The following is a 14,229-nucleotide window of genomic DNA, read 5'->3' as shown; positions in this document are numbered from 1 at the left end:
CTGTTATAAATGACTCACACATTTTATGATTATCTAATACTTAATTTAACATGACATGACTTTAAGTTTCTGAAAGAAGATTTTAAAGCTATGAAAAGTTCATTTATAAACTTTTATGGCATTTGTATTTATTTTATTTATTCTTTTTTATTTTATTTTTATTTCTTTTTTCCTTCAGATGAGATATTTATTCATTCTTATTGAGAGACAGGTCTAGCTGGATTTCCTAGGCTGACTAAGAATCCCTAAGCCTAGCTGGGAAGGTGATCACTTCCACCTTTAAACTTAGGGCTTGCAACTTTGCTCACACCTGACCAATCAGATAGTAGAGAGGGCTTACTAAAATGCTAATTAGGCAAAAACAGGAGGTAAAGAAATAGCAAATCATCGATTGCCTGAGAGCACAGCGGGAGGGACAAGGATTGGGATATAAACCCAAGCATTCGAGCCAGCAACGGCAACCCACTTTGGGTCCCCTCGCTTTGTATGGGAGCTCTGTTTTCACTCTGTTAAATCTTGCAACTGCACTCTTCTGGTCTGTGTTTGTTAGGGCTGGAGCTAAGCTTTCGCTCGCCGTCCACTACTGCTGTTTGCCACCATTGCAGACCCGCCACTGACTTCCGTCCCTCCAGATCCGAGTCTGTTGTGCTCCTGATCCAGCGAGGCACCCATTGCCACTCCCGACTGGGCTAAAGGCTTGCCATTGTTCCTGCATGGTTAAGTTCCTGGGTTCATCCTACTCAAGCTGAACACTAGTCACTGGGTTCCACGGTTTTCTTCTGTGACCCACGGTTTCTAATAAGCTATAACACTCACCACATGACCCAAGATTCCACTCCTTGGAATCCGTGAGGCCAAGAACCCCAGGTCAGAGAACATGAGGTTTGCCACCATCTTGGAAGTGGTCTGCCACCATTTTGGAAGCAGCCCACCACCATCTTGGGAGCTCTGGGAGCAAGGACCCCCGGTAACATTATCAATTATGCTTGAACAATTTATTAAACGAAGCTAGCCATGAACTCAAGTTATTTCTTCGTTAATCGTTTTTACATCCTGTGAATGTTAGGCTACCTAAAGTGTTAGTCACTACCTAAGCAAGAACTCTAAAGTTAAATACATGGGTATTTTGCTGATTAGAATACACATCTGTTTTTATTAAAATAACAATATTAAACTAGTCTTATTTACTAAAGATTTCCTAAGTTGTGTGAACTCAAAGGCATTTGAGTTTGTGTCTATTTTTCTGATAAAATATGTAGGTTCTTGCTTTTACTTTAAGCCAATTAGAGCCCTTTCATGTATTTTGATAGTAAAATTTCATGTACTCATGACATGTATAAACATATAGATATACAGACAGAATATACACAGACATACACAGACAGAAGCAGATTTTATAACTTTATTAGGTTTTTCATTTGCCAATTCAAATAATTTCTCTCCCCTAGTTTAGACTATCAAACCTTAAACAATTGTTAACTAACTTTAAATTTGCATTTACAGAGACATGACTCTTAGGTGAAAATTTATATCCCAAAGGCACGGTATTTAGATCTAAACACCATTATTTCATAAGACAAAGAAGGACATAGGTAAAGGCTCAGTCAAGACAAGGTTGCCAAGAAAAGTATCTTCAACAAGATAAGGTTTGTTATGTAAACTCTAAACCAAGTCTTCCCCATTGTAAAAATTTCTAGTGGTTTAAAAGCAGTAAGGGAGATGCCCTTACAAATGGAGGTTCCTTGTATAGATGTAAATTTCTTTTACAAAGAGTTTGAAAATAGCCAGCTAATGCCAGAAAGTCATATTTTGGAGACTAGTTACATAGGTATTTTCAGTTTACCTTGTTTCTTAATTAGATTACTGACTTTAGGGTGGAGCCTTTTAATGAATACAGCAAAGAAAGCACTTGCAGTTTACTTTTCACGTATTTAAGTATTAATATTTAAGTATGTGAAAGCAGGCACAACTGGAAGGCAGTGCGTCTAGATCTTTAAAAATCAAGGACCCCATTTTTCCACTGAATCTTGGGTTCAAGGTTCAAGAAAGAGGGAAACATTCTAAGACCAGGTTGCAAGGTTGCATGATACTTCCACAGTGCACCACACTACAAAGACATTTCTCAAGGGTGGTAGGTGTCAGGTCCATAACTATGCCAATTGTCATGCTCAGGGCCAGGTTTCAGCCCATACTGAGGTCCAAGGGGAGTGGGTGGATGAGTAGACAGTTGAAAGGATATTCAGGGGGCCGTAGGCAGGTGAAATGTAGTTTTATTCCGCAGCTTACTTACACTAGCTCTCTCACACCGTTCGCCTCCTCTCTGCTGCTTAGTCTGGCGGCTCCCACACACAGCTGTGTGACCAGCTCTCCCTTCAGGGTCAGCAGCTTAACTCTTTCTCTGTGCATGAGTAGGCTGAGCTGTGTCCTGGCTCCCCGCTGTCCATCCAGAGAGCTCTGAATCTCTCTCTCTTTCTCTGGGTGTAAGTGTGCTTGTACAGTGTCAGCAAGGCAATTTATACCCCCCCCCCTTATTTTTTTGAGATGGAGTCTTGCTCCATCACCAAGCTGGAGTGCAGTGGTGCAACCTCAGCTCACTGCAACCTCCACCTCCCAGGTTCAAACAATTCTCCTGCCTCAGCCTCCCAAGTAGCTGGGACTACAGGTGCATACCACCATGCCCAGCTAATTTTTGTATTTGTAGTAGAGCTGGGGTTTCACCACGTTGGCCAGGATAATTTTAATCTCTTGACCTTGCGATCTGCCCACCTCAGCCTCTCAAAGTGCTGGGATTACAGGTGTGAGCCACCGTGCCTGGCCACATTATACCTTTTACAGACAATAGTGGCATAAGGCCAAGGGGATGGCCTTCCCATGTTATGGCTATATGGCTGTGATAACAAGTGGAGTTACACACCTGTGCTACAAACTCACTGAGTCATGCAGGATGTAAGCATCTTACCTCAGCCAATCCTTGACCAAAGCACAGCCGTGTTCCTTACAGTAGGCAATCCAACAGCAATCAGCCCACTCTGTGATCTGCTCATCTCCAACAGGAGCCTTATCTCTTGATGGTAAGAGTTCAAACCTGCCTTTTTATCTAATACCTTTGCAGTAATAACCATTCATTGCAACTGCTGTCAGCCACTTCCAAAACTATAGTTTTTGCCAGTGACTTACCAGCCATTGCACACACAAAAGTCAAGTTCTCTCTCACATTACAAAGTAATCTCTGGTAGCCCAAAAGCCAAAGAGATCAGACAATATTTTTAACAGCTTATAATTCTTTATTATTTAACAATTTAGTTTTCCCCATGCCGATATGAATAGCAATTTGTGAATTAACAGAATCTGATTTTGAAAAAAAAATTTGAATCTAGTAATTTTTTTTTCAGTTTTTTATTTTTTTTGAGACAGGGTCTCACTCTGTCACCCAGGCTGGAGTACAGTGGTATGATCGTAGCTCACTGCAGCTTTGACCTCCCTGGGCTTAGGTGATCCTCTCACTGTAGCCTCCTGAGTAACTGGGACCACAGGTGTGTCAATGAAAAGAGTAAAACTCTGTAAAATATTTGAAGAGATTTATTCTGAGCCAAATATAATTGACCTTGGCCCATGACACAGTCCTTAGGAGGTCCTGAGAACATATGCCCAAGGTGGTTGGGTGCAACTTGGTTTTATACATATTAGAGAGGCATGAGACATCAATCAAATACATTTGAGAAATACATTGATTTGGTCCAGAAAGATGGGACAATTTGAATTTGGGGGAGGGGGTTGGGAGGGGGGGCCTTCTAGTCCAGAAATTTAAACATTTTCTGGTTGACAATTGGTTGAGTTTGTCTAACGATCTGGGATCTATAGAAAGAAAATGTTCAGGTTAAAATAAAAGATTGTAGAGACCAAGGTTCTTTTGAAGTCTCATAGTGGCTGCCATCAGAGACAATAGATGACAAATGTTTCCTGTTCAGACCTTTAAAAGTTGCTAGACTCTCAGTTAATCATTTCAAGATTGGGAGGGCCTAGAAGAAAAAGATCTAGCTATGTTAATAGAGATTTTTTACAGATGCAAATTTCCCCCGACAAAAGACAGTTTTGCAGAGCCATTTCAAAACGTGGCAAAAAAACATGCTTTGGGATAAAATATTTTGATTTTCTTCTTTATCATGTAATGTTATTCCAGAGCCAAATTGGAAAGTAACTCACAATATATAGGGTTAAATAAAACCCATCTGATGAGAATTTATGGTTTGTAGGGCATGACTCCCCAGACCCTTTAGATATTTGGGCAAGATAAAAAAAAAATAAGAGCTTAGTTCACAAGTGTGTGCCACCGTGTCTTGCTAGTTTTTTGTATTTTTTTTAGAAACTAGGTTTTGCTGTGCCCAAGCTGATCTCAAACTCGTGGGCTCAAGGGATCCATCCACCTGGTCCTCCCAAAGTGCTGAGATTACAGGTGTGAGCCACCAGGCCCAGCTGACCCTAATAATTCTATATTATCTTCTAATTCTAGACACATTTCCTCCCTTTTGAGAGAAGGAGATATGGGTGGTATGTAACCTACAATCCTTTTTGGAATGTCCAAGCTTTTTGCAGAAAGTGAAAAGAAGCGGATTGAGTAAGTTTTGGAACTTATTAGGCCATTTAGAGATTAGGAGTTGGTTGAACAATTGTTTTAGTTGTAAACTCATTACCTCCTTTGCTTTTCTTCTCTGTTTAATTTTCCTTCCTTTTCTTCCCTGGTTAGAGTATGGGACATTTGACCCACAACATTAAGTAGATCATGAGTTTGACAGGTAGTCCAACTGGGGTAGTGTCTCTTTAATATAATTATCAACTCTCATCTGATTTTTTTTATAAAGTTTGAATTAGGGAGTATCATTTTGGTGGTTAACATAACTTTCTTCTTTTAGGTGTGAATATTGTTTAAACACTCTTTCGGTGGTCTCATAGTATGATATTACAGGCTCATTAAGATTTTGTTGGTATTGCTGTATTTTGTTCCACCCAACTATTCTTTGGAGAACTAAGGGAATAGTGTGTAGCAAAGCTTTGGCAGTATTGTAGGTCAGTTCACGATCTGCTTCCAAAAATTTGTGGAAGTCTAAATCCTTTAGCGCCTAAAGGATTTCTCCAATTTACTTTGCTATCTAATATTTGGTTTTACTTTCTGACACTAACATTTGAGCCAGTTGATATGAATCAGAAAATCAGGATCATAAATTCAAAAGTTTGATTTTAATTTTCTGGCAAATTCAATAGGGTCCTGAAGAGAATTAAGGAATCCTTTAAATATGCCCATAAGTTTAACTTTTGACTATGGTTGATAAACCTAGGCAGGTTCTTCTCTGCTGAACACAGAGTGTTCCCAAAATGGAGCCAAAACAGCAGAAGAAGGAGGAGGAGGAGAAAGGGGAACTAGGTTCAGACAAGGAGGTTCTGACAAAAGAGAAAGAGGAACTGAAGGGGAAATTTTGGCAGTCTTTTTCAATTCAGAAATTATTTCAGACAATTTTTGTTTTTCTCTTGCAAATAAATTACTTTATCAGAGGCTTTTTTAGAAGGTTCTAAGTACCATTGAAAATAGCTCTCCCCTTGGCATGAAGTACAAAAAATAAACAAACAAACAAACAAGAAAAAAAAAAAACACACAGAAAATAGCTTCCCCATTGATTGTGTTTTTATTTTAGAGCTGGCTTTTTCTGAGTGTGTCATTATCTTCTGTTTATAGATGAGGAAATTGAAGCACTGAAAAGGTAAACAATCACTCACCCTTACTCCAAAGCACTTTACAAAAGAGAGAAATAAGCTTAGAGATGGAGAAGAAGCAAACTAAATATTAGAGAGAAAGATAGCATGATGAAACACACTGCGAGGCTGGCACAAGGTGCAGTGAAAAGAAGCATGCAATAAAGAAAGGAAAGTAATAAAGAGAGGGAAGTAATCACTAGTGAGCACATCACATGGAATGAGTATTGGATTTGGGTAGGAATTCAGTCCTGGTCCTGCTACTGACTCAGCTTATTTAGGCAGACTATTAGAAGTTAAGAACATGGCTTCTGGAGTCCAACTGCCCAGGTTTGAAATTTTCTGCTTTAGCAACTTTAAGAAGATACATGGCTTCTTTGTGCCTCAATTTACTCAGCAGTAAAAGAGATAGTATTATCTCCCTCATAGGATTGTTGAGAAGATGAGAGTTAATGGGCATTTCTATTAATAGCAATTTGGCTTGTTATAGACTAACTCTCCTGCTGAGAACAAATAAAAACACTGCAAAATGTTTTTAGAAATACATGATTGAAGGTATTGAAGGGCTGCCTAGGCAACAAAGACATTAGAAGTCAAGATCCTAGAAGGAAAGAATGCACAGAGAGAGGTAAGATGTTTGGCAATTCTTTTTTTCTCTTTTATTTTTGCTTATTTATACATTTTTATTTTTTTTACTTTCATCTTTCTTTCCTGGTACCAATTATTAAGTATTGGCTAAGAGACTGGGAAAGTGTACAGAGCTGCTTGCAGTCGTATAGGACTAGGTGAAGAAAAACTGCACTTCAGGGCCTAACAAAAAGGAGAGATCCTAATAAATACTCTGGTTTTCCAGTTGTGATTCCCCAGAAGTTTGCACCTTAGGGTTGTAAATCTACAAGTCATTATAAAAACTGACTCCTTGGTTCAAATCAGCTCAGTCCTTCCTTTTATTAAGTTGATCTGACTTTACTGAAACTGTCTGAAAGAGGAAGAAAGAAAAGTCAAAAAAGGGTATCTTTAGAAGTTTACTTCTGTGGTTTACTTCTAGGTTACTATGATGGTCTCTTGGGACCTTGCTATAGTTTAAATGTCCCTCCAAAATTCATGATGAAATTTAATTCCCAATACAACAGTATTGAGAGGGACCTTTATGAAATGATTAGGCCATGAAGGCTCCACCCTCATGGATGGTATTAATATCCTTATAAAAAGGCTTGAGCGGGTGAGTTTGCTCCCTTTTTGCCCCTTCTGCCATGTGAGAATGTAGCAAGAAAGTGTTATCTTGGAAGCAGAAAAGAAGACCTTATCAGACACCAAATCTGCTGGCACCTTGATCTTGGGCTTCCCAGCCTCCACAACTGTATGATGTAGATTTATATTATTTATCAGTTATTCAGTCTGTGTTTTTTTTCTTTTGTGAGATGAAGTCTTGCTCTGTTGCCCAGGCTGGAGTGCAGTGGCACAATCTTGGATCATTGCAACCTTTGCCTCCCAGATTGAAGTGATTCTCCTGCCTCAGCCTCCTAAGTAGCTGGAGTTACAGTTGTCCACCACCATGCTTGGCTAATTTTTGTATTTTTAGTGAAGCTGGGGTTTCACCATGTTGGCCAGGGTGGTCTCGAACTGCTGACCTCAAGTGATCCTTTTGCCTTGGCCTCCCAAAGTGCTGCAATTACAGGAGTGAGCCACTGTACCCGGTCAGTCTGTGGTATTTTGTTATAGCAGCAGGAACGGAAGAAAAGAGACCTCTATGTTGCTGGAGACCCTCTAAAGAATCATGTAAAACATATTTTAAAATAGAATTGTCCTACTGGAGGATGGAAAGGCTGGGGCATTCATTCACTAATGCCTGCTCTCCATTTGGTTGAGGGTTAACTCTCCCACATTCTAGGTTGCACTTGCTCATGGCGGAGTGGCCTTTTGCAGCTTTGGAGAATCAGAGCCTAGAGATGATGCTTGATGTAGCACACTGTAAAGCTACATGGAGCTGTCCACCATGGCTGTGCTGAAATTAGTAGTGTCAAGGAGATGTGATAAAGTGTATCAGAAGCCTCGTCTACATATAGAACATAGGTACAAGCCTGACATGCATGTGATTGAAGTCCTAGTAGGACAAGATAATAGATGAGAGAAGAAAAGAGAAGAGAAGAGGAAAAGAAAAAGATTGCAGAAGCAATGTCAAAATAGGTTATGGCCATGAATTTTCTTAATAAAGTCCTTCACAGGACAAGAAAAAGCAATCCTAAAATTCATATAGAACCAAAAATGAGCCCATGTAGCCAAAGCAATATACTAAGCAAAAAGAACAAATCTGGAGGCATCACATTATCCAAATGATATGGTTTGGCTCTGTGTCCCCACCCAAATCTCATCTTGAATTGTAATCCCCATGTGTCAAGGGAGGGGCCTTCTGGGAGGTGACTGAATCATGGGGGCAGACTTCCCCGTTACTGTTCTGGTAATAGTGAGTGAGTTCTCATGAGAACTGATGGTTTAAAAGTGTGGCTTTCTTCACTCACACACTCTCTCTCTCTCCTGCTGCCTTGTGAAGAAGGTGTTTGCTTCTCTTTTGCCCTCTGCCATGATTATAAGTTTCCTGAGGCCTCCCCAACCATGCAGAACTGTGAGTCAATTAAACCTCTTCTCTTCATAAATTACCCAGTCTTAGGTAGTTCTTTATAGCAGTTTGAAAATGGACTAATACAGAAAATTGCTACCAGGAGTGGGGCACGGCCAGAAAGATATCTGAAAATGTGGAAGCAACTTTGGAACTGGGTAACAGGCAGAGGTTGGAATGTCTAGAAGGCTCGGAAGAAGACAGGAAGATATGGGAAAGTTTGGAACTTCCTAAAGACTTATTGAATGGATTTGAGCAAAATGCTGATAGTGATATGGACAATGAATTCCAGGCTGAGATGAGAAACTTATTGGGAACTGGAGCAAGGATCACTCTTGCTATTGCTTCAGCAAAGAGACTAGCAGCATTTTGCCCTGTCCTAGAGACCTGTGGAACTTTGACATTGAGCGAGATGATTTAGGGTATCTGGTAAAAGGAATTTAAGCAGCAAAGTATTCAGGAGATGACCTGGCTTTTTCTGAAAGCATACAGTCATATGCATTCACAAAGACATTGTGTGAAATTGAAACTTATGTTTAAAAGGGAAGCAGAGTGTAAAAGTTTTGAAAATTTGCAGCCTGACCATGTAGTAGAAAAGATAAAAGCATTTTCTGGGGAGAAACTCAGCTGTGTGCTGTAGAAATTTGCACAAGTAAAGAGAAGCCGAATGTTAATCACCAAGACAATGGGGAAAATGTCTCCAGGGCATTTCAGTGATCTTAAGGCAGCCCTTCCCATCACAGACCTGGAGGCCTAGCAGGGAAAAATGGTTTCATGCCAGACCGAGGGCCTGACTGCTCTGTGCAGCCTTTGGACATGGCACCCTGTGTCCCAGTCACTCCAGTTCCAGCCATGGCTTAAAAGAGGCCAAGGTATAACTTGGGTCATTGTTTCAGAGGGTGCAAGCCCCAAGCCTTGGCAGCTTCCATGTGGTGTTGAGCCTGCGGGTGAACAGAAGACAAGAGTTGAGGTTTGGGTGCCTCTGCCTAGATTTCAGAGGACATATAGAAATGCCTCAATGTCCAGGCAGAAGTCTGCTGCAGGGGCAGAGCCCTCATGAAGAACCTCTGCTACAGCAATACAGAGGGGAAATGTGGGGTCACAGCCCCCACATGTAGTCCCCAGTGGGGCACTGCCTACTGGAGCTGTGAGAAGAAAGCCACCATCCTCCAGACCCCAGAATGGTAGGTCCACCAACAGCTTGCACTGTGTACCTGGAAAAGCCACAGGTTCTCAACACCAGCCCCTGAAAGCAGTTGCAGCCACTGTACCCTGCAGAGCCACAGGGGCATAGTTGCCTAAGGCCTTGGGAGACCACCTCTTACAGCTCTGTTCCCTGGATGTGAGACATGGAGTTAAAGGAAATTATTTTGGAGCCTTAAGATTTAATTGCTGCCCTGTTGGGTTTGGGACTTGCTGGAGCTTATAGTCCCTTTGTTTTGGCCAGTTTCTCCCATTGGAATGGGAACATCTAACCAATGCCTGTACCCCCATTGTATCTTGGAAGTAACTAACTTGCTTTTGATTTTACAGGACATAGTGGGAAGGGACTTGTCTTGTCTCAGATGAGACTTTGGATTTGGGTTTTTGGGTTAGTGCTGGAATGAGACAAGACATTGGGGGACTGTTGGGAAGGCATGATTGTGTTTGAAACGTGAGAAGGACATGAGATTTGGGATGGACCAGGGGCAAAATCATATAAGTTGGCTCTGTGTCCTCATCCAAATCTCGTCTTGAATTGTAATCCCCATGTGTCAGGGGAGGGGCCTGGTGGGAGGTGATTTAATCATGGGGATGGACTTCTGCCTTGCTGTTCTCATGATAGTGAGTGCATTCTCATGAGATTTGATGGTTTAAAAGTGTGTAGCTTTCTTAGTGTGCACTCTCTCTCCTACTGCCTTTTGAAGAAGATGTCTGCTTCTCCTTTGCCTTCCACCATGATTGTATGTTTCCTGAGGCCTCCCCAGTCATGCAGAACTATGAGTCAATTAAACCTCTTTTCTTCATAAACTACCCAGTCTCAGGTAGCTTTTTATAGCAGCATGAAAACATACAAATACATTAACTTCAAACTATACTACAAGGCTGCAGTTATCAAAACAGCATGGTACTGATATTAAAATACAAAGTAGACAAATGGAAAAGAATAGAGGGGCCAGAAATGAGGACAAATACTTCCAGTCAACTGATCTTGGACAAAGCACACAAAAACATAAATTAAGGAAAGAACACTCTATTCAATAAATGATGCTGAAAAAACTGGCAAGCCACATGTAGAGGAATGAAACTGGATCCCCATCTCTCACCTTATACAAAAATCAACTCAAGATGGATTAAAGACTTAAACCTAAGACCTGAAACCATAAAAATTCTAGAAGATAATTCTTAGGCAAAGAATTCATGACTAAGACCCCCCCAAAGCAAATGTAACAACAACCGAAAAGTAAATAAATGGGATCTAATTAAACTAAAAAGCTCCTGCACAGCAAAAGAAATAATCAGCAGAGTAAACAGTAACCCCATAGAGTGGGAGAAAAAATTTGCAAACTATACATCTGACAAAAGACCAGTGTCCAGAACCTACAAGGAACTCAAACAAATTAGTAATTAAAAAATAAATAATTCCTATCAAAAAGTTGGCAAAGTACACGAATGAAAGTGGCCAGAAGTGGGCAAAGAACATTTCCCAAAAGAAAATATACAAACAGCCAACAAACATGAAAACGTGTTCAACATCACTAGTTATCAGAAAAATGCAAATTAAAACCACAGTGAGATATCACTTTACTCCTGCAAGAATGGCCCCAAAGTCAAAAAATAATGGATGTTGGCATTAATGAGGTGAAAAGAAACACTTTTACACTGCTGGTGGGAACGTAAATTAGTGCAACTGCTATGGGAAACAGTTTGAAGATTCCTTAAAGAACAAAGAGTAGAACTACCATTTGATCCAGCAATGCTACTACTGGGTATCTTCCCAAAGGAAAATAAATCATTCTATGAAAAAGACACATACACATGCATGTTTGTAGCAGCATAATTCGCAATTGAAAAGACATGGAACTAACCTTGGTGCCCATCAACCAACAAGTGGATAAAGAAAATGTGGCATATATACATGACGGAATACTATTCAGGCATAAAAAGGAACAAAATAATGTCTTTTGCAGCAACTTGGATGGAGCCAGAGGCCATTATCCTAAGTGAAGTAACTCAGGAATGGAAAATCAACTATTGTATGTTCTCACTTATAAGTGGGATGTAAGCTATGAGGATGCAAAGGCATAAGAATGACATGCTGGACTTCGGGGACTCAGGGGGGAAGATTGAGAAGGGGATGAGAAGTAAAAGACTACATCTTGAGTACAGCGTACACTGTTCAGGTAATGGGTGCACTAAAATCTCAGAAATCACCTCTAGTCAACTTATCCCTGTAACCAAAATCCACCTGTACCCCCAAAACTATTAAAATAACAAACAAAAACTGATGAAAATTCTAAAGCTACAATTCCATAATTTAAAATCTTCTACCAGGGAACTCTAAGCCAAGAGAATACTTTCACAAACTGACTGTGACCTACTCTATATAGCATGGGAGGAGTTACCTTTTTTCCTCCAGAATGATAAAAGGATTGGATTTCTTGGGCAGTGTGGGTCCACGAAAACAACCATCAACTCAGGAATTAATATAAGTTTTAAAATTCTTCTTCTTCTTTGTCTTTAAAGTTATCCCATAGATATAACAAAAAGATCTGCTTCAAAAGCTTCAGAAACAGAAATGTTTTGACTACATGTTTGCTTTATATATTGCAGTTCCCCCTTTCCATTAGATGTGTATTTTTTTTTTTTTTTTTTTTTTGAGACGGAGTCTCGCTCTGTTGCCCAAGCTGGAGTGCAGTGGCGCGATCTTGGCTCACTGCAAGCTCCGCCTCCTGGGTTCACGCCATTCTCCTGCCTCAGCCTCCCGAGTAGCTGGGACTACAGGCGCCCGCCACCGCGCCCGGCTCATTTTTTTTTGTATTTTTAGTAGAGATGGGGTTTCACCGTGGTCTCGATCTCCTGACCTTGTGATCCGCCCACCTCGGCCTCCCAAAGTGCTGGGATTACAGGCGTGAGCCACCGCGCCCGGCCAGATGTGTATTTTAATAGTTACATAATAAAGATGAGTAATCTTCTGGCATTTTCATGCTCAGGTTTCCATTCTGATTTTATGCATTTACCTTTTCTTTGTTACCTTAGAATCTTTCCTTATATCAAGTCCCTCAGCTTTTTATTCCAAGTTAGCTAGCCTTAGAGGGAGAGTTTTTACATTTATTCTGTCTCTACCTGACTGGAATTGTGGGCTTGGATTAAGACAAAAGAGAAAAAGAAAGAATTGGCAGGGACTTTTGTTTCAGGCCATGATGAGGTAACAGACTGGATTCGCATTTTCATCTTTATTCTTTATTTTTAAGAAAACAACTTTATTGAGGTTTTTTTTTTTAACTGATCATGAAGTTTCTCCTTTTCAGATGTACAATTCAGTGATTTTTGCTAGCTTTTCCAAGCAGTATAACCATTACCCTGTCAGTTTTAGCATATTTTTATGCTCCCAGTAGGATCCCTTGTGCCCATTTCCTGTTAATCTCCGTTTCTATCCCACTGGGCGACACTACTGTATCTTCTGTCTCTATGCATTTGCCTATTTTGGACATTTTATTTAAATGGAATCATACACAATATGTGGCCTCTTGTTTCTGGTTTCTTTCATTGTAGCACATTGTTTTTGAGATTCATCTTGACATACCATGTGTCAGTAGTTTGCTCCTTTTTATTGTTGAAGAGTATTTCGTTGTATAGATAGACCATGACACTGTTCACTTCTGCTCCTCTTTCATTGGCTAGAACACAAGTCACATGGCCAAACCCAACTGCAAGGGAAGCTGAGAAATGGAGTCTATGTGCCCACAAGAATGGAGCCGATTGTGATAAGTACAAATACCACGCATGGGGGTGTGTGTAGAAACTGCAGAGTCTGTGCTGGGCACAGTGGCTCATGCCTGTAATCTCAGCACTTTGGGAGGGCGATACAGGCAGATCACTTGAGGTCAGGAGTTTGAGACCAGCCTGACCAACATGGTGAAATCCTGTCTCTACTAAAAATTCAAAAAATTAGCCAGGCATGGTGACATTTACCTTTTCTTTGTTATCTTAGAAACACCTGTAGTCCCAGCTACTCAGGATACTGAGACAGGAGAATCACTTGAATCCCAGAGGCAGAGGTTGCAGTGAGCTGAGACTGCACAACTACACTCCAGCCTGGACAACGGAGCAAGACTTTGTCTTGGGAAAAAAAAAGAAAGAAAGAAAAGAGGCCAGGTGCAATGGCTCACACCTGTAATCCCAGCACTTTGGGAGGCCAAGGTGATTGATTCATGAGGTCAGGAGTTCAAGACTAGCCTGGCCAACATGGTGAAACCACATCTCTACTAAAAATACAAAAAATTAACGAGGCGTAGTGGTGGGCACCTATAATCCTAGCTACTCAGGAGGCTGAGGCAGGAGAATTGCTTGAACCCAGGAGGTGGAGGTTGCAGTGAGCTGAGATCATGCAACTGCACTCCGGTCTGGGTAACAGAGTGAGACTCCGTCTCAAAACAAAAAAGAAAAGGAAAAAGAAACTGCAGAGTCTATGTTTGAGTTGCCTTGATGAGCAATGGAGCACATTCACATCTTAAATCAAAAACTGAACAAAATATATAGAAAGGAGGTATATTACTTTTCTATTGCAGCTGTAACAATTTACCACAAATTTAGTACCTTAAAACAACACAAATGTATTATATTACAGTTCTGAAGAGTCCAAAATGGATCTCACTGGGCTAAAA

The sequence above is a fragment of the Mandrillus leucophaeus genome, unplaced genomic scaffold (genome assembly GCF_000951045.1).
Source record: "Mandrillus leucophaeus isolate KB7577 unplaced genomic scaffold, Mleu.le_1.0 Scaffold397, whole genome shotgun sequence".
NCBI classification, from domain to species: domain Eukaryota; kingdom Metazoa; phylum Chordata; class Mammalia; order Primates; family Cercopithecidae; genus Mandrillus; species Mandrillus leucophaeus.
The sequence above is the reverse complement of the archived record's forward strand: the minus strand, read 5'-3'. Positions refer to the sequence as shown.